Below are 18,299 nucleotides of genomic sequence, written 5' to 3' on the forward strand. Positions count from 1 at the left end.
CGATCCGCAGTTTTCCTATCATCCACCAGAGCACACAAAAAATCAACCCGTTCCCATCGTTCAGTTTCATTCCTACTCCTCTGCGCATGTTGTTTCCACATTCCCCTCAAATGTAATGCTTCAAGCATAACCCCGCTCACGTCCTCCTTCCACGACATGACACGCTGCTGAACAAGCAGTCGCACATTTTTGTCACCATTGTCGTCGTTGCAATTGCAATAGCATAGCACACGACGGGGTAAAAGTGGGCGTGGTCACTCACACCGTGCACCAAAAGCCCCTTGCTCTTTGCAGAAGATTGGAAAGTGTGCACTCAGAGAAGAGGACACACGTGTGCGTGTGTAGCTATGTTCGCCCGGTGCAGTGTAGTTGTTTGTTGTGCTGTGCTTGACAGTGCGGAACACATGAGGAGCCAAGAAGACCGCCACCGCCGCTCGTTCGTGGAGTTTCAGGTTTCCAAAGCTAGTGAACGTCGTCACCGTAGTGTGGGAAGGGATGGACGGGGGTGAGAGTTTGCCAGCGCTGCCGTGATCACGCGGCTCTTTGCTCGCGGCTGTATTTGTGTGAGTGTATTCTGGTGTGCTGAGTGTGGCACGGTGGTGAGCGCGCGCGGTGTAGTGTGACTAGAAAAATAAGAACGAAGTAGCGTGTCGTGAGTGAGTGCTTGGGTCTGTTCTTTTTTTTATAGCCAGTAATCATGCTGATTCCTGGCAAGATATCGCGCGCCGGGCTTGGTGGAATGGGCATAAAGTGGAAGTGGTTGCAAGAACGACAGGGTAAAAAAAAACTTGGTTACGAAATAACATGCGCGATGCGCGGGCAGTTTCCGGGGGGTGGTGGGGAGAATCCTGCAGCAGCAAGAAGAGACAACGGAATCGGCGGTGAGGGTGGTGTCGGTGGCCGCTGCAACCGCACAGCTAGATGACAAATACAGTGCCAAAGCGGGTGCCAGTTCATCACCAGAAGTCCTTGCGAAACGAATCGTGCGGGAGCTGCCCGCCGGTACCGGGAACGCTGTAAACTGTAGTGGTGCAGGGAGTTCCGCGAGGAAGCGAACGCAAACCGCGAAGGAAGCAAAATTAGTGACAATTATGGCGGCATCTTTTTTCGCCGACTCCGCTGGCAAAAAGTGGCAAATTCCGCGAGGGCCTTGACAGTGGCGCCACTTGTGCCTACACGTCGCCGGAGAAACTGTGCCGCCATCCGGTGGAGAAAGCTGGAAGCTTCTTCGGGAAGAAGGACCGACCTAGTAAAGAACGAGAGGGACAGAGAAAGTGTCTGTTATCTGTTGCGCTGCCAGCAGAACGAGAAGGCCGCGATGTCGGGCTGCTGTGATAACGAGGAACTGTTGTGCCAAGTGAAAGCGAGTCTTTTTAATTGTTGATATGATTCATGACGCTTGTGCCGCCATACTCTCTTTCTCTCTGCCCTCGGCCTCTTCACCCGCGAGGGACGAGGACCAGAGGAAGGCACGTGTGAGTGCGGTTTTCCAGCGAAATGATAAGGGACCCGAGCAGACTGTGCGCTGAGTGGTGGTCAGCATTTGATAACAACGGAACGGTCCGTTCTGACAAGTGAATGACTTGTTGATGTGACAACATAGTGAGTGAGTACAGTTGTTCGGCTGTTGACGGTAGATCGCATTGTTGGTGGACGGCGTCGTTTGACGAGCAGATCAAATAAACATCGGCGGGGGTGCAAGGAGGAGGTGCATGACCAGGTTGGTTGAGATTTTTTTTTTTTTTTTTATGACGAAGATGGTTTTTGTTTACGGTTGAGAAGGTTCTGTTTGGCAGAGTGAGTGTTTGTCGAGCGGGGCGTCCGGATTCGGTTGGGTATCATCGGTATCATTTTTGATAAGGGCGCGAACGCGGAGCATCTCGCAAAGGTCGTTTGAGGTGTCAAGTGAATTGTGGTTTGTGATTAGCCCACTAGATGAGGAGCAATGACAAAATGGACTACACAATCAGCTGATAAGATTTGTTGTTTGATATTCAATTCAAAACAATCATGGTGTCGGTTTGTTTTGTTAAATCGTTGTTTGACAACAGTGGTTTCTAAACTACTCTTGCATTTCTAGCGTTCACAATCATAAGGGCCTAACTGCGATGGTCGATTCTCTTCATCAAAGTTCACTTTTGTTAATAATTCAGCTGGAGTAAAATTTCTAATCCGGTCACTTCACTGTATTGTAATAATTTCGGAAAATTTGTTCACTCAACTGTGGTAATGAGAAGAGAAAATCGATGCTGAGAATCGACCATCGCAGTTAGGTCTTTATGATTCTAAATGCTAGACTTGAATCTTCCTTCACCGAATTTGGTTTTAAAATTTTGAAATGTATAAAAATAAAACAAAACTAATTTCCAACGCATGGGAGCCATCATTTTTTTTTTATCGCCTAGCGAACGTTAGTTGAGCTTGGATCTAACATTGGGATCGATCGACTTGTATATTTTATTTGCTCGCCCGGGTGAACAAGTAAGCACCATGCCCGCTAACTGCCCGATAATCGCCCTTTTTGCGTTATAAAGTTATTACAGGGCTTCCAAACTTTATTTTAGCCGTTCAATCAGCCTTATGGCGATGCAAAAAGGGCGATTAGCGGGCTTGTTGGTTACTCGGATGATGATCCAAAAATTTTGTCCTAAGGCAGAAGAAAGTGTGACAAATATTTGGATTTGAGTGAACACCATCAAGTAATTCATCATACTCTTTGTCTTGTTGTTGTTGTTGTTAAGACCACGTTTCGGATGTGAATAATCAAAGATGTGTTTTCAAACAGACGAACCTGCTGCCTCCTACTTGGTAATACCGTGCCTTTACTGACTAGGCTATCTGAGACCCGTTTCTGATAATAACTAGGTCTCATTAAGGGACAATGTTTTAACGGGTTGTCAATTATGTCACGATTTAAGGGGGAGGGCGTTGTAAAATTCCGTGACAAGCAATTATTTACGGATAGGAAAATGTAGCGAACAGAGGGGGCGTTAATTTTTCCTCAATTTCGCATGACATAATAAATGCATGGCTCCTAATTTTGTCACGTGAAATTAAGGATAAATTTACCGGTACACTGGCCGTCTGAGAATTGAATGTTGGAAAAAAAATGCACACTAAATGAATATCACAAATGATCGTCAAAAAATAAAAAAATAAATCTGTGGAAAGGACATTTTTAGAATTTTAAACTTTTCTTTATTTAAAAGCTTTCTGGGAAATGCTGGATGAAGCTTTGGAGCAGTTCCCAATGATACAAAGCTTCATCCAGCTTTTCCCAGCACTCTTCCAGTTATCACCAGGCAGTGTCTGTCTTCTGATATCCTGCAAGAAGATTCTTCTATCACCTTCTAGTAGTTTCTTCCAACTGCCCCAAAACTTTTCTGGCTTATGCTGGAAGATTCGTTCGAATTTCTACGGAAGCATCCTTCAATATATTTCAGAAGGTTTCTTCCAGTGTCCGTCTTCCTCGGGAAGCTTTTTCAGTTTCCCCGGGAATTTTGTTTTGACTCCTCCCAGAAATAGTTTTCAACTTCCTCTAAAAGTAGCTCCAGACATGCCCGGAAGCGTTTTTCCGAGGTTTTTCTGGCTTCCCCTGTAAATGTCTTCCGACTTCCTGAAAAGCTGCAGCCAGATTTCCCCAAAAGTCTCTTTCCACTTCCCTTGGAAGATTTTTACAGCTTCTTTTGGGACAGTCCTCCAAAACTCCAAATTCTCTTTAAGTGGACTTTAATGGAAATTAATAACCTTTTTTCGCCATTATGAGTATTCCACTGACAACTCAATTTCATAACTTTCAAATTCAGCTGTTTCCATTTAACCGGGAAAACTTAAAGTCTTAAATCCAGTGGCCACCCTGGCAGATTATCTTGGATAGCTTATCAAAATTACCATGGAATTCTTGTCAGGGTTTTTTCCAGGAAACTACCTTGCTATGGACCACTTCATCAAGCAGTTTCTACCTTGCTACCTGAGAGGACACAAAACTGACGACACTAATTACTATTCTACTATGAAACGCACCACTTTTGGTTACTTTTCTCGTGGTTCTAGAGAAAAAATCTCAAAATATTGTTTTATGTCGAAGTTCAAGCGGCAGGAATCGTAATTTTTAACTATTCGAATGAAATGGTTGATTCAGATCAGCATTTCCAAACAAAAATCACTTAAAACTCTCATCAGGAATCCGTTGGATTTCTTTTAAAAATTCCGTCGATATTTTTTCAATATTTGTCAAAAATCTTCCTGCAATTCGATTATAAATTCCGTTGACAATATTGCTTTCCTAAGGGTTATAACGAAGACAACATATCAAGAAGACTGGCAACTCTTCCATTTTTTCAAACGATCGGTATGAGACAGGCACAATTGCGTCATCTGCCGCTCAAAGATAAATGCTCCGAACGATTTCGTACCACCGACGAACCGACGTGACAGCTCATATAAGCTACTTTCAAATTCGTGCCCAAGACGCCATATTTAAAATACGTTAAACACTACCGACATCTACTCATCCGATCGCGTCATACCATGAGCAAAGACACGATCCCACGTATAATTTATATTGCCTTGGTTTGCGTCTCACCTCGTTTGACAGATCTGATCGGCCGTTTGAAAGTTCGAATAGCTCGTTTGACAATTCGAATTGTGGACATACGAAATGCTCCTGTGGCATGTCGGTTCGTCGGTGGCGCTACTGTGTCTGTCGCTCAGATTCAGGCAAAGTTGCCAGTCTTCTTGATATGTTGTCTTCGGTAGTAATCCCAAGTAACAATGATGGTTTTATGAGGGTTCTATAGACCATGAATTAGACTTGTAGAACATTTTAAAACCTTGATAAAACTTGAAATGTTACTTGGGATGTGTCTCAAGTAACACTTTTGTTTAAATCATGCCATTTGTAGACCTGATTAAAAATACTGTGGAACTGTGAAACTTAAAATCAGGATAAAGAGACTTGCGCATTCCGCAATACTAATTTCAAGAAACTACTTTGTATTGAATAAAGAGATGGTTGACTTGCATTGTCAAAATGCAAAATAGCAACGAGCTGCTGGACGGTGCTAGTTGTTCATCGTATTCAGTGTGGTCAACTACGGATTTATCCGTAGATCTAAGGAGTTCTAGATATTCTGCAGATCTACGGACTGACCATAACATTTTACGGATTCTCTAGATTTTTAGTGAACAAGTGAACAAGAAAATCTACGGATTCTCAAAATTACTTTTATAAATCTTAACATTTTGCATGACGGTTTTTTTTTTTTGTAATATGGTCATTAGAGTTAGCAATAATTAATTAAGTAGAATCAAACTTAGCTACCTACGGATCATACTCCAAAAAAGTCTGGCCGAAACATTTTGATATTCGAATCAACTGAATCTGACAAAATTGAACCAATTTAATTTATTTAGTTTTCGTTGCAGCAAAAACGGATAAGAAGTATTGACATTTGAACGCAAATCTAATCGATTTTTTTTCATCAAGCATTTCAAAATAGTTCACAATTTCATTTCATCGATACATTTGCTATAAAGCTGCATAACTTCGCGTAGCTCCGCATTTCAATTAATCATATGATCGAGGAGTCTTTTGACGACCAGATATTTTAAGAAAAGAAGGCAATAAATTTAAGATTGTTTACCCTAATAAACAAATACCAAATACAAATACTTTGTCCTGGATAGGCAAACTATCCCACAAATAGTTTGGATGATACCCAAGAACACGTCGTTAAGCTCTCGTATTATGCTTACTTTTATTCGAGGTTAGAAATAACCTCATAATATTACGCTATGATAAAGTTCGAGTGGTAGGAAACGTCACTTTGAACTGCTCGAATGATGTGATCCATTCCAAAAATAGCGATGGGAAAAACTAAACTCATCAACTACATTCGTTACGAGAGTCACACTTCCTCCCACTCGAACCAACATCAGCGTGGGATAATATTTAGAGATATTCTATTCTAGAACCTCGAAAAAATAAGGTCTTAATAGCTCTTACGAAAATAAATGTTTTACTCATTTTCTTAAAATCTCTGCTCGACTATGAGATTAAATTGAAATCCATCGCATAACAGTGCAGTAATGGTAAATTTAGAGCAGTTATTATACACTGATTTTTACAACTAGGCTACGGGTAAACTGGACTTCCCTAAAGTAACTTCTGTAAAGATCCTGCAATTTCCTTGATCTTAACTAAACCTGCTATGAGAATAGTTGGTCTTTCTTGACGTTCTCAAAACTATACTGAATTTCCCGTCATTCTTCTTAAATTCTTGATACTGTCCTGAAATTAATTGAAATGTCCTTTAATATTTTAACCTCTCTGAAAATCTCTGGACTTCTGTTCAATTACCAACATATGTTTAAAGTTTTCTAGACTTCTCTGAAATTTCTGGAATTTCGTAAAGTTTCTCAAAATGTTTCATGAAGTTCATGGTGCTGTCCTCAATTTATCTAAACTAACCCTCGCACATCTTTAAACTTGCCCAAAAGTACTTACGTTCCTGAAGTTATTAGGACTACCCTTAAGATCTCTGAGCTTTCCTAAAGTTCTTACAACTTCTATAAAGTTCCCACAAGTTCTCTGTATTAGAAATACGTTAAAGTTACCGCAGTATCCCTGAAGCTGGTGGGACCACGTTGAAGCTGAAAAAGCTTCCCAGAAGTACCCAAATTGTTTCAGAAGTTTCCTTATTACCCCAAGGATGTTAATTCCACAAATATAATACTTGTGGAGCGCTATAATCTTTCCTGAATTTATTGCTACTCTTCTGATAATGTTCCAGGGATTGCCCTGAAATTTATAAAAGTGACGTAAACTTCCTGGTGTTTTCTACAGTTCCATGAACTTCTCGGGACATCTGTGATGCTTCTGATATTTTCCTTAAGTTCCTGATGTTCTCTAGAGTTTCTTTAGTTTTGAAAACTTCTTGAAGGATCTCGCTATTTTCCTGAAACTGCTCTGATTTCTCTTCCCTTTAGATCTTTATACTCTACTCAAGTTTTGGCCACTTCAGTAGAGTCCTGCAATTTTTCTGAAGTTAATGAAACTGCCCTGAAGCTCTTTAATCTTCACAAAAGTTCTAGAAAATTTCCTGCAATCTATGGACCTGCCCTGAAGCTATTGGAACACACGCAAAAAGATATTAAAACTTCCATTCAAGGTGTTTTTATGTTACTTCAAACGCGAAGTTAACGATTTTCAGAGTTGGTTGGAAATGCTAACATGAAGCTTTAGTGTGATGATTTATTAGCTAGAGAATGATCTTTAGAAGAGGGTAGGTGGATAGTTCCGTTAGAGTACGGCTTCTAAAGATCATTCTCTAGATATTGAATTGATATTGAATGAAATTTGACGCTCCATTTATGTGCAACACATTGAATATAGATCTACACTGCCTTAACATTTGCATAATTTCCTCTAAATTCTTATCATTTACAAGGAATTCTCAGAATTTTTTGAAAGTTCACATGGAAGAGTCTGGTTTTCGGTGATAACGATTAACAGTTAACCACCGACAAACCGACATGACACTTAATTCTGACTTATGCCCGAAAATCGTAAACGGCCGATTTAAATTTGCAGTGATCCGAACTGTCAAAACCATAGGATTTTTTGATCTAGATAAAAATAATTGGTTCAGAATGGATCAGACACGAACCATTTCATAAATTTTGCATGCGGTTCCATGGCTTAGCTAATTATTTCCCGCGAACATGGAGCCAGATGTCAGTAGTGTGCTTTGGTCAGAAATTTTATTGATTTTGCTATCGTCATTCATGTCGGTTTGTCGGTGGTTAAACCACAGACCAACACTCGGATACTTTTCATCTAATACGAAAATAAAGATCAATTGAAAGTTTTCTGCCAGTGGCGCTCATAGTCATCTGCCTTGGTGCCATTTGTCATCTATGAATCATATGTAGCATGCTCAACAGATGGCGGTAGAGTGTTAGCAACGGTGTTTTTCAGTGATAAATTTCCCATGTGTTACGTTTGTTTTTTTGTGTGGTTAAACGTTCTCTAAAACAGTAGAAAACATGGTTCCCAACATCTTTCCAACATTCGGGATTTCAAGATACGTGTACAAATTTGATCTTCCAACTCAATTTTTTGTAACCAATCTACTGCCGTTATACACAGGATTGCATAGACCATGGGACGTTATACACATAATGGCAGTGAACATCTGTCATCAACACTAACAAAATATAGACAATACACACTGAACTAAATCAACTGAAAAAGAATCAAACATTCAAACTCATAGGGTTTAAATTTAGAGCCCCTTTCTGGTGATGCAATTTTATCGAGGGCACCCTTTTAAGTGGCAGATTTTACTGTGGACCAAGAGGTAGGTCACTCCGCACACCAATTTTGGGTTACCTTTTTTGTCAGTGTGCCGCAAGTGTGCCAATTGTGCCGGGCATAGAGCAAGCTGCGATTGTTTGTAAAATACCCATCCCGGCAACCCGGTATTTCTGACACCTTCAATGTTTTCGTTTGAGATCGCAAGGATAAATCGGATTTAGGATGACGCGGGAAGTGGCGGGTGTGCAAAATGTTGGTGTTTCATGTTCAAAGGATGATAAAAGTCCTGTGTTTTAGGGTTTTATAATGCCCTCAAAGGCAGACCAGAAACCTAGCCTGCCGTGCTGTGAAAAGCAACACTCTATCAGCGGCCGGAAAGAGATGGAACCGGTGGGGAACATTGTTGAAGACCGACTATAGAGGATGCTGAATGGGGTCTGAATAACCGCCTCTTTCTCTTGAGCCCACTCTAGAACTTACATTTCGTATTTAGATCTATAGGTGAACTGCTGGTCTGAGTTCCTCTGGTATATTCCATCAGAGGATGTTCCTGAATATACACTCAAACAGCACGTAATGTTGTGAACAACTTCAATGGCAGTTGTCCAGCAGTGCTCCCATTTTATTTACAACAATCCAATGCCTACGATATTGTGCCGAAGGTGTGCCGATGGATGTGCCCAAGCTGTGCTGAATCTAATTTTAGCACAATGTGCTGAGTGACTTACCCCTTGCTGTGGACGGTGATTTACCCTAACGATTCAGCAAAGTTGTGACCTACGGGAGCGGTAGTTGAAAGTTAGTCTCGTAGCAAAAAGGGCATTTTGACTAAAATCGCCAGTATAAACAAAGTTCTGGCTGTGTTTGCAACCCAACAGCATTATTCGACCTGGTTCTAAAACAACAAACTCAGCAAAAAATGTCGACTTTCTGCCAAGTAGGGAAAATAGTAGCTTCAACAGGCAGTGTCTGTTGTCGGTAACCTAATTAAAATCGTCAAATTTGCACATCGCTGAATGTATTCAAACCAATTCGGGCTGTGTCCAATTGCACGGGAAAAAATCCGATCTCTGAAATAAGAAAAATGACTCATGATTTCATGCACACAGCGTGTTTTCATGTTATGAAAATACACCATGAATAATATTCATGATATCATGAGCAACTTTTCCGTAACGCAGCAAACATTACCAAAATCATGAATCATCCGAGTTGAAATCATGAGCTAAATTCATGGGTTTAACTTTTAACCAAAACATGTAAAAAGAATAAAATAAAGCATCAGACTGGATTTGAACCAAGAACCTTGAGATCATTAAACCCATACTTTGACCACTAGACTATCAGTACTTGAATAAGATAGAAGACAATAGGCGTATAATAGATACCTATGTTTATGAACACGGTTTGCCAAGTATGTGTAACGCGGACGAAATCATGAATCATTTTTACGATTTCATGGGATGGCAAGTTTTTTCATTTCATGATTTTTTATTCATGAAAATAGTATCGGATTTGTTCCCGTGTGGTGAATTGTTAGAGAGGGAAAATTTGGAAATAAGCCTGCAATTCCAGTGTCCCTATAACTGATAGACAAAGAATTAATGTTGATAAACATCTTGTCGAAAATCAGTCGATCACCAACAGAGGGATTTACAAAAATTTTGGAGACATAAAATTTAAGTGAAAATTCACCAAATGAAACACACACTTGAGGTGCAAGGGGACGTCATTAATATTCATAAATTAAAAACCTTTTTTTTCGTTCAAATCAAAATTAAGTTCATGAAAATGTGTTCCTTGAATTCTACTGGCCTACCGGAACACAGTGAACACATTATCCTAAACATTAAATGAAAAAAACTGTTTTAGAATTTTCAAAAATTAATGACGTCCCTGACCCCTTAAATGATTCTTTAGTGTTCAAGCTTCAGTTTGATTCAGTTTTACGATAGACAAGAAAACGAAAAAGTAATGTTTGATGATTAATCCCAAAAGTAAATTTGACAGCTATAAACAGGCGTATTTTGCTAAATGTTGAGATCATAGCGAGGGGCCGTCGAATTTCAATAATTATTGTCAGAAATTAATAAAAAGTAGTGTGTCCTGATCAGGGCTCTACATTTTCAAAGCTCTAAAATTAACTCGACGTTTGTTTCTTTCGTACAACGTGTTCAACGAATCATTTCTATAATGCCTAGGTAGACTATCAGCAGGAAACGAAAATGGAAAAGAAGCGTTGCTTTGCTCCTCGCTTTCAATGAAAGTAACGTCTATTATCGAGTTGAAACAAAACCTCATTTCAATCCCTTTCACCGACACTTTCAATTTGTTTAATATAACGGTTCCGTTTTCGTAAAGTTTTTTTAGAGATAAATATGTTGATGGAAGTTAACTTACACATATTACGTGTGATCATCAAGCGTTTTCACGTAAGAAATGCTTTAAATATACAATTGCATTTTCCGTCATATACGTCATGAAACTTCTGTTGATATCACATCTATGACACAAACGTCATTCTTATATACTTTGTGTGAAGCCGAAAAATCCTGGTTCTCTGGTTCGATTTTACGTCAACATTTGACAGCTGCTGCAAATATTCGCAAGCAAGCTCTGTTCATGCGTGATACGTTGTTAGGAAAGTTTGTCGCGAGCAGGGGGGAAGATTTTTTTTTACTCTTGTGCCGTAGGCGCTGTTTACTGTGTTCAACAAGAATTATCGTTGCCTAAAAAAGAAGTGCATTATAATTGGATGTGATAGCAGCATTACTACATTAGTAAAAACTTTTAAAGCGATATAACCATGCGGTACACATGAATGTAGCTTAAAAACGTGTTATCAACACTAACACCACCACCATCGGTGGCAGCTTCAGCGAGTACTAGTCTTGCCAGGGATGTGGTTGATATGCTTCATGAAAGACGAAACTATCAAAGTCAAGCGCTCTTTCACTCGTCCACTTCACCGCAGCTGGAAAGAAAGACAAATTAAGCGACGGGAGAAAAAGAGACAGGCGATTGGAAATTTGTTTTTAGACGCCGACTGAGGTTCTAGAATGCTGCGAAGCTGTTCGACTTCAACAGAAAAAGAAAGCTAGCAGTCTCTTCGTTACACCATTTTTTTTTTTTTTTTTTTATTGAGGCTGATATTCGGTTTCCCGGGAAAAAGCTATTTTTTTCATAAAGGTCATGCTAAGTATAAATAATATTAAAATATGAACACATCCAATTGGATAACATTTCTGAGAAATTTGCATTATGTTTCTGGATCAAAACAGAAGAAACATTCGGGAGATTTTGCACGTTCAATTAGAACGACTTAGCGACTGAATTAAATTGACTCAGAGTATTTTCTTTCCATACGAAATTTACTCATATTTGGGAAAACCTGCAGGAACTCATAGCTAATGAGTGACTGCAGGTTTTCCCAAAAATGAGTAAATTTCGTATGGAAATAAAATTGAAAATTGATATAAGGCGCTGAGTCGTTCTGATTGGCCGTGTGAGAGTGCGGAACATATAGGAAGAGGAAATCGATAAATCGATTCCCCCTACGTGGGAAGTTGAAATAAACATCATCGGGCCTGACAAATTTAAAAAGGAAAACAGAAGATAATTCTAGCAGTAAGTGAATGCTCTTTTGGAGGAAGTTGGAAGAAATTTCTGGAAAATTTAAAAAAAAATCATAGGAAGTCAGGAGGAAATTCCGAAAACAGTCGGAAAACACTTCCAGAAAGAATTTTTGGGAAATATGGAGGACTGTCCCAGAAGAAGTTGTAGGAATCTTCCGATTGAAGTGGAAAGAGACTACTGAGAAATGTCGGCTAAATCGTCCCGGGAAGCTAGAAGAACCCTGGAAGAAGCTTTTTTTATTTTTTCCTTGATTTGTTTTCCGTCGATTTTGTTTTCCGTGCTGAGCACCTATGCTACCGACGCCAGGGAGGCAGCTTCCACACCTGGAGCCTATCTATCGACTCATCAACTCATGAACCGGGGACCAACGGCTTTACTTCCCGGCCCGACTGGGATTAAACCCAGGCCTGCTGGGGTGAGAGATAATCACGCTTACCACTACACCACCGCTGGAAGAAGCTTCTCCAGTGAAAGATGGGATCTGGAAACTTCCAGAGGAAGTCAAAAACTACTTCTAGGAGTGACTCAAAAATAAATTTCAGATGATGCTCAAAAAGCTTTCTGTCGGAAACTGGAAGTAACCTCCCGAGATATTTTGGAGGAAATTCCGGAACCGATGGTGTAGTGGTAAACGTGACTGCTTTCGCACCCCAATGGGTCTGAGTGAGCCGAGGTCGGTGGGATTTTTCTGAGGCATAACAATCTCTGGTCACGTCTTCCTTCGGTAGGGAAGTAAAGCCGTTGGTCCCGGCCCATGTGTGTTGAATGGGTGCGATATCCTACGCATGATGATTGGCACTAGGTTGCGGAACAGAGACCAACGTTAAATAAAGGAATGAAGAAGATTTTGGAGGAAACTTCTGTAGGAATCCGGAAGAGTATTCCAGCGTAAGCCAGAATTTTTTGGGAACAGTAAGAAGAAATTTTTTTTAGGAAGAGCTATAATATCTATCCGAAAAGTTGTCAGAAGACAGACGCTGTGTGGCGATACTGGAAAGAATTCTGTGAAATGTTGGAAGAAACTTCAGGGAGAAATCGTCCTGAAAAAGTGGGTTGTGAAATTGGGGGAAAGTTAAAAGAAACTACCGAGCTTACCGGGTGAAGTCAAAAAGCATTTAACGAAAGACGAAAAATATTTCTATGAGAAACCATATGGAATTATACGAGGAGTAAAATGAGCAACTGGAAAGGACATTTTTGGAAGCAATTGAAAAAAAAATCTGGAGAAGTTTCCGGAACAATAAGAGAAACTTCCAAGCGATCCGAAAAGAAACTTTCGATGGAAAAAAAAACTCCTAGAAGACGAAAGACAATTCCATGGGAAACCAGAGTTCATCATGCATCGTTTGACAGACATTCTGATACAGCTATATGATCTCAGGATACAATGATTCCAATTCCGGGGATTTCCAGGGAAAAGCCATAAGCTGTTACCCAATTTTCGGATCGCCAAAGAGGGCTAGAAAATGGAAACACAACCCAGAATGATCGGATTCCGATGTTTGTTCAAATGCTGTGTGTTCTAGTTCTAGCCGGGTATGAAGTACCCAAACGAAGAGCATCCACGTTTCACTCGAGTGGACTTTTCTTCACAGTAAATCAACAGAAAAAGTCGAAGTTTTCAGTTCGAAACTAGTTCTTTCTAGCTGATCATTTATTCTAAGGTTGGAACTGTGCTCTTCCGCACCTGGCAAACCTCGAATAAAGTTACTCATCAGAACAACAGTCCCGAATCTTTACTCTTCGAAACCTTTTATCCATGAAATGGTTACTTAAACCCCAAACGAAGTGACAGACGGAGCGGCTCGAAAACTTTGGTGACGCATCTGCTATTGCAATTTTTCAGTGTACCACATGGCAACACTACTAATGGATTGTACCACATGGCAACATTACTAATGGATTGTATCACATGGTAACACTAAATGTAGTAGAATGTTTTGGTTCTATCTCTTTCACTCTAATCAAAATTGAAATGCATAAAAAAAAATGACAAAATGATACACTCTTTGCACACTGTCAAAGATCATATTGCACACAAAATCAACTATGTTCAAATCAAAACAAAAAATACTAGCCCATCTGGTGGCTGATGGTACAAGCTTCTAAGAAAATTCTATTACAGCGAACCACATTATTTCAATTGATTTCTTCGTCAGTTAGTCGTCTGTCACTTCGTTTGTGCTTAAACTCTACACAATAGTTAGTCTCCAGAATGTATAAAGCGTGACAGATAGATTACGATAGTAAATAGGCTTCTCTCATGGAAAGTCGGAGTCTACTTCTTACAAGAATTGATGCTCCCCACGGTAGGCACAATCATGTACGATATTTTGTTTACTGAGAGCTTTCGTGAAGTACCGAATTAAGCAACTGTTTATAAACAACTAACCCTGAAATGTGAGACTTTGTCACTGCTGCTGTTAAGTTGGTCAAGAGTGTATTATATCCCACCGTATGGAGTCTATTACTGGTTAATTTCCTACTCGGATTATTGTTGGAATTTGAGGCCACACGTCTCCGAAGGCATCTGGATCTTGCTCGGAATGGTCATAACGAACAGTGTTTTCCTAGAATTTCCTCTTGCCCACCAATGATCGAGATTTTAAGTAAGATTCTCGGTAAGTTTGATGAATTAAATTGTATCGTTCCACAGATTTAGGCTTCATTCTATTATTGTCCTCCGAGAAATGTCTGGAATGGTCAGAGTTAGAGAGAAAGCTAAAATTTAACCGTTTCTTCAAACTCCATCCTAGCAGATACTTTCCGCTAAACTCTTATTTGCTCCGTGCTATTTCTCTACTTTTCCGCTGTATCAGAAGGCTCCAGTAATTGCTCCAAATTTCGATGACCCCGCAGATTCATGATTGTTTACTTCAGTAGTCTCTCCACAATTTATCTACCATATTCTGTAAGATCCATCCGACTCAACTTGCCAAAGTATGATTTTTCTGTATATTCCAAAGACCTTGGTCAGCATGACGTTCTCTTCATGCCAACCCTAATTTTATCCTCGTTAAAAAAAAACAGCACAATCTCCAAAATTCAGAACGCCTTGCGAAGCAATGTTTTTCTCCCGAATCACTGATCCTTGAAAGACACTCTTCAGGTTTATTAGTCACAAATTAGCGCACCCTTTCGCTTCGCTCCTCCCTTTCCTTTTTTCTTCTTGATTCCATTCTTCGCCCAACAATGCCTGATACAATCACAGCTGTCAAATTGGCACACCAGAGTAGAACAGAACAATAGACAGCTGAAAAAGAAAAATAAAAAGAAAGAATAAAAACATAATCAAAGTAAAACAGCAAAAGGGTTTATCTTCCATTTAATTCCACTTAATTAATTTTTGTATACATGACAGATACGTATTTCGACTACAATGTGCAGTCTTCATCAGTGTCATTCCCACTAAAGAACTTATCAAAATCTAACCCCCTTAAGTACTCATCCCCTAGGTAAAAAAGTCAAGATCATAGGTATAAAAATGAAACTACAATGTGTTGAATCGGAACCTACCTAACTAATAAAAACCAAAGATTTAAGTAAGCTAAAGGAGAAAAATCTATACAAATCTCTAATAAGGAAAATCCCCAAAGGCTTGGTAGCCATCATAATGAAGTAATGAAATTGGGTTGTTAGCGGAATGCTAAATAAAACAGCAAAAGGGTTTATCTTCCATTTAATTCCACTTAATTAATTTTTGTATACATGACAGATACGTATTTCGACTACAATGTGCAGTCTTCATCAGTGTCATTCCCACTAAAGAACTTATCAAAATCTAACCCCCTTAAGTACTCATCCCCTAGGTAAAAAAGTCAAGATCATAGGTATAAAAATGAAACTACAATGTGTTGAATCGGAACCTACCTAACTAATAAAAACCAAAGATTTAAGTAAGCTAAAGGAGAAAAATCTATACAAATCTCTAATAAGGAAAATCCCCAAAGGCTTGGTAGCCATCATAATGAAGTAATGAAATTGGGTTGTTAGCGGAATGCTAAATAAAACAGCAAAAGGGTTTATCTTCCATATCTATTTAGCATTCCGCTAACAACCCAATTTCATTACTTCATTATGATGGCTACCAAGCCTTTGGGGATTTTCCTTATTAGAGATTTGTATAGATTTTTCTCCTTTAGCTTACTTAAATCTTTGGTTTTTATTAGTTAGGTAGGTTCCGATTCAACACATTGTAGTTTCATTTTTATACCTATGATCTTGACTTTTTTACCTAGGGGATGAGTACTTAAGGGGGTTAGATTTTGATAAGTTCTTTAGTGGGAATGACACTGATGAAGACTGCACATTGTAGTCGAAATACGTATCTGTCATGTATACAAAAATTAATTAAGTGGAATTAAATGGAAGATAAACCCTTTTGCTGTTTTATTTAGCATTCCGCTAACAACCCAATTTCATTACTTCATAATCAAAGTAGCCAAAAGGTAAAAGTGTTGCAGGTCAATTCGTTGAACTCCTCGGTGTAATGAATACAAAAGATTCTCCACCCGATCGGTGGTGGTTGAACCGGGCAGTGAAGAGGAGAGTGTTTGGAACTACTTCCTCCTGCTGGTGCTGCTGCTGTGAAGTTTGATTTAGTCCAGCGCGCACGTTACAAGATAATTAAATCTTATTATGATAATGATAATACCCGATGCAAGCGGCGATGGATGGTTTCCAGTTCCAAGTTGTTGTCCGTGTCGCTCAAGTGTGCGTGTGTGTGTGTGCTGGTGAAGTTATTCACGTTTACGGGACAGAGCGAGTGAGAGCGGGAGGAAAAGTGATTTCGTTCGTCAGAAATTCTCGCCAGGAGGTTCTAAGCTTGGTAATAACGTCTATAATTATATGGGAAGCGTGTGCCCTTCTAGGAGAACAACCCGTCCGATGATGATGGACGGTCGGTTATTTTTGGTGGAGCATATGTGTTGAAGGTTTTTCAAAGGTCGATCCCGAAACCGTTGGAACTGAGTCGATCGGGGTCAAAACAAGCCTACTTTTGTGTTCTGAGGGGCCCAAAGATGGTTTTGGCTCGATAAAAGGCAGGAAAATTGATAATAAATTGCTCGCTATAATTGCAGCCAAGCAGGCAGCAGAGAGCATCAGCCTTGTCTATGATCTTTCCTCCGGGCAGACGAAAACACGACTCCGTAGCTGTCTGGGCGTAAACAGCTGAAGCGAATCGAATGCGAAGGTTAATTGAAATAAATGAACCCCGGGGAGGAACCGCGCCGGTTAGCGAAAGCCGATCGGTTTCTCGAGCGGATGGAAATTCCTCAGTGCCGTCGTCGTGGCAAGTCTGCGAGATTTACGGACGGACTCGGTGACACAACGAGTCACCATGGTCGGCCCGTGGATAGTTGGAATAGTTTTGTTTCCTTCTGGAATTCCGCTTCTGCTGAACGTGCAAAAACATTACACGAATTCCCGGTCCAAATACTCGAAAATTTCTGGGCTCTTTTTCCAACTCGTTCGCCGTGTCAACTCACCGAGCTCTCGCACAGCATCCCGCAGTCGTTTATCTCTCTCGGTTCCCGTTTCCGCAGCCGACACAGTGCCTTCCCTTGGACCCTAGTACACACACATATATTTTTTTTTTTTGAAAAATGATAATCACCATTAAAATAAAACAAGCATGAAATCAGCAGAAATAAACTGGTTTCATCAATTCTTTCCGCTCTCTCCTTCTTGCCTCTTTCTCTTTTCGTCCGCCGCGGGATTTCATCTCGAACCGATCGCTCGCGAGTGCTCAACCCCGGGTTCGGAAAGGTTATCTCCGCGGAAAAATGTTTTCGTTTTTTATTCGTCCAGTTCTAACCCAGAACTCCGTGCCGTCGACGTTGTCATCGTCCTTGAATCGGGCCCGAATTATTCATTCTCGGGAATACACACACAAAATTCAATATCTGTCAAACGCCATTTTGCTGCCCCTGTGTTCTGGTCATCACCAAAATCCATCAAAGCAGCGGCGCACTCACCGCTAGGCTAGGGCAGGAAATATATAGATCAATTTTTGGCACGTGGCAGCAGGCCATGGATTTGGGCGAAAAGGGAAATAGGCAAATTCAGCTGCGCGGCGCTAAGCTAATGCAGCTTCGGAGTTCGGGGTGTTCGAAGACCGCGCAGTTGAGGAAGAGCAGAGCGGAGAACCGGTTTGACCGGTTCGCTTGATTTGGATTCATTTTTTTTTTTGCGCCGACTACTACTATGTATAATTTGTACCTTTTTGATGGGAGAGTGGTGATTCGTCAAAATTCGGGGCCGGTGCTGCTGACGGGAACAGGCAGCTGTTGGGAATGGATTGCGGCGGCAGCGGTACGAGGCAAGGGTGTGTTATGTAACC

At 40.3% G+C, this 18,299-nt stretch overlaps 1 long non-coding RNA gene across 1 annotated transcript in view; it reads left to right on the plus strand.

Annotated features, from left to right (window-relative positions):
* The first annotated feature begins 936 nt into the window (after positions 1 to 936).
* The window catches only part of LOC135698464 (uncharacterized), a 102,560-nt gene continuing 85,197 nt past the window's right edge, over positions 937 to 18,299 (plus strand). The window contains exon 1 of the long non-coding RNA XR_010517489.1: positions 937 to 1,720. This is a non-coding gene — a long non-coding RNA (uncharacterized LOC135698464). The remainder of the gene's footprint in view (positions 1,721 to 18,299) is intronic.

This window comes from Ochlerotatus camptorhynchus, unplaced genomic scaffold (genome assembly GCF_037179485.1).
Source record: "Ochlerotatus camptorhynchus isolate MF236.1 unplaced genomic scaffold, CSIRO-AGI_Acam_v1.1 ptg000086l, whole genome shotgun sequence".
NCBI classification, from domain to species: domain Eukaryota; kingdom Metazoa; phylum Arthropoda; class Insecta; order Diptera; family Culicidae; genus Ochlerotatus; species Ochlerotatus camptorhynchus.